Source organism: Suricata suricatta, chromosome 7, assembly GCF_006229205.1.
Source record: "Suricata suricatta isolate VVHF042 chromosome 7, meerkat_22Aug2017_6uvM2_HiC, whole genome shotgun sequence".
Lineage (NCBI taxonomy): Eukaryota > Metazoa > Chordata > Mammalia > Carnivora > Herpestidae > Suricata > Suricata suricatta.
In genome coordinates, this window is record NC_043706.1 from 92,215,315 (window position 1) to 92,218,521 (window position 3,207).

The window sequence follows — 3,207 nt, forward strand, 5'->3', positions numbered from 1 at the left end:
GGGTAGGGCAGGGAGCACAGAGAATGGAGGCAAGACAAAGTCTCTGATCAAGCCTCGTTTATTGGGAGAACACACACATCTTATAAAGGGTAGAAGGCGGGAAGCAAGGCAGCTGACCTAGGTCAGTTGCTAAGAAACAGGGTCAAGTGATAAAGGCTAGGGTAAAGGAGGAACCAAACTGAAGTTTTAGCACAGCGCCTGAGGGGCAACACTGCCCTGCCTGCAGGTGGCTGATCTTTGTTCTTCTGGCAGCTCCCCACACCCTCTGAGAAATTTTGGCTTAAATATACTTGAAAGATGGTTCATAAATACATTTTCCAATATAGTAAAAAATATTAATATAAATACTAATATATAACGCTACTATATTATATATAGTAAATATATATGTATATAAATAATAAAAGCAGGAAGCACCTGAGTGGCTCAGTCAGTTAAGCATTGAGCATTTGATTTCAGTTCAGGTCATGAGCTCATAGTTCATGAGTTTGAGTCCCACATCAGGCTCTGTGCTGACAGCTTGGAGCCTGGATCCTGCTTCGGATTCTGTGTCCCCCCCTTTCTCTGCCCCTCCTCTGCTCATCTCTGTCTCTCTATGTCTCTCAAAAGATGAATAAATGTTAAAAAAAAAATTTTTTTTTAACTACAGTATAGGGGTGAGGGGAGTGAGAGATGCAGGCTCCCAGTTATGAACTGAGTAAGTCATGGGGAAGAAAGGCACAACATAGACAATATAAGTCAGCGGTGTTGTAACAGTGGTGTGTGGTGACAGATGGCAGCTACACTTGTGGTGAGCGCAGCATAACATATAGACAAGGTGAATCACTCCTTTGTACACCTTAAACTAATGTAATATGTGTGTCAACTGTATTTCAATTAGAGGGGCGCCTGGGTAGCCCAGTAAGCTGAGCATCCAACTCTTAGTTTCGACTCAGGTCATGATCTCACAGTTCATGAGTTCAGGCCCCGCATCGGGTTCTGCACTGACTGCACAGAGCCTGCTTGGGATTCTCTCTCTCTCCCTCTGCCCCTCCCTGGCTGGTACACGCTTGCTCTCTCAAAAATGAATAAACCTAAAAAAATTAAGTGTGTGTGTGTGTGTGTGTATACACATATATATATGTGGATTAGCTCTAAGTTTTGAAGATGCCACCTAAAGGAAAAAGTGGTTCTAGGAAAGGGAGGGAAGGGGACGCAGCCTCTGGGAGTGGCCATTCTGACAAAGAAGGCTCAGGGTCCCAAAGGTGGTGGCAGTGCAGTAAAGGTCAGACATGTTCTATGTGAAAAACATGGGAAAGTCATGGAAGCCAAGGAAAAGTTAAAGTCTGGATTCAATGACGTGGCTGCACAGTATAGTTGAGGTAAAGCCAGGCAAAGCGATGACATGGGTTGGATGCCCAGAGGTTCCATGGTGGAACCATTTCAAGAAGTAGTATTTGCCTTGCCTGACACTGTGCTGGATAAGCCTGTGTTTATAGACCCTCCAATTAAAACAAAGTTTAGATATACATAATTATGATTGAAGGGAGAAAATAAAATTGTACGGACAGCTGAAGAAATATACATATTGGCCAAAAAATAAAAGCATTCAAAAAAGACATAATAAAATCATTTTTCTTCTGAAACAATAAATTATGGTATCCCTACACTGTGGAATATTGGGAGCAGTAAAAGAAATAGATGAAGCATAACTCACCAGCTACAGGTAAGTGAATCTGAGAACTTTGTTACTGAGTGAAAGCATGAGTCATCGCCAGAGACTATACTCAGCAGTAAGACCTATAACATGACATCATTTACATATATTTCAAGAACAAAATGAGTCAATATATTATTTAGGGAATGTGTGCATGTGATTTTCTTTTTAAACTATTTTATAAGAATGCAAGGGCATCCATCGTAAACCCAAAGTGCTAGCATGGTTAAACTGGCAAATTAGAGAAGAGAAAAATCTGAATAGCCAACGAATACGTAAAAAGATGCTCAATCTCACTACCATCAGGGAAAGTTTACAAATTAAAACAAGGTGTTATTTTCCATTCATATGACTGATAATATTTAAAAATCTGGTGATATGAACTATTAGGGAGAATGGGGGGAAATATGGCTTTCATGAACTTGTGCAAATGTACATTATTAATGTGAATGTGACTGTAAATTAGGCCACTTTTAGTAAGACTAAAGAAAAACATACTTCCACTAGGTCTGAGATTCCTATTCTAAGTAACCACCCTAGAGAAACTTTCACACGGCGATAGCCCTAGAAGTGCCCATTGCTGCAAAGTTTGACAGAACCGAATTGTTCTTTAGGAAGGAAACAAATAAACTGGGAATAATTTATATATGAATGGCATGAAGAAGCCCAAATGTACGTATAAACATGGAATGAATCTCAAAAATTAAAGTGAAGTAAAAAAAGTATCACATATCTACTAAATTTTAAAAATGAAAAACTATGTCATATACCTCATTATGTGCGATAAGCACTTGTTACTGTGTGTTTTGTTTGTATGTAGGCAGGAATGATTTGGAAGAGTGAGAAAGACTGATGGTTCGGGAAAGAGCAGAGCCCAAAGAATAAGCTCCTTGAGAAGGGGAGGGGGTATGGGGTGCAGACTGGAGGGATGGGGCTTTGTAATGGATTGTTCCCTTTTTCTTGTTTTTAGGAAGTTTATTTTTTTTAGTTTTTATTTATTTATTTGGGGGGCAGAGGAGGAGAAGAGAGAGAGAGGGAGGGAGAGAATCCCAAGCAGGCTCTGCACTGTCAGCGCTGAGCCCTACCCCAGGACTCAATCTCACCGTGAAATCACGACCTGAGCCAAAATCAAGAGTCGGACACTTAACTGACTGAACCACCCAGGCGCCCCATGTAATGGATTGTTCTTAAAATATTTTTGGTAGAGCGCCTGGGTGGCTCAGTTGGTAAGCATCTGGCTTTGGCTCAGGTCAATATCTCAAGGTTCATGGGTTTGAGCCCCACGTCGGGCGCTGTGCTGACAGCTCAGAGCCTGGAGCCTGCTTCAGATTCTGTATCTCCCTCTCTCTGACCCTCCCCTGTTCGTGTTTTCTCTCTGTCTCTCAAAAATAAAAAATAAAAAACACATAAAAAATATTTTTGATGATTAGTTATTAACCTTGAGGTTTGGGATATGAAAGGAAAGGCAGTGGAAAGGGAATTTTCTTCTCCAGCTCATTTGTCTCAACTTA

The 3,207-nt window shown here is 40.8% G+C and overlaps 1 long non-coding RNA gene and 1 pseudogene across 1 annotated transcript in view; one reads left to right on the forward strand and one right to left on the reverse strand.

Moving 5' to 3' along the window:
• LOC115295867 overlaps nt 1-3,207 on the reverse strand; it is a 4,828-nt gene that overhangs the window by 678 nt on the left and 943 nt on the right. The gene's annotated exons all lie outside the window — the stretch shown is intronic.
• LOC115295865 lies at nt 1,147-1,536 on the forward strand (annotated as a pseudogene).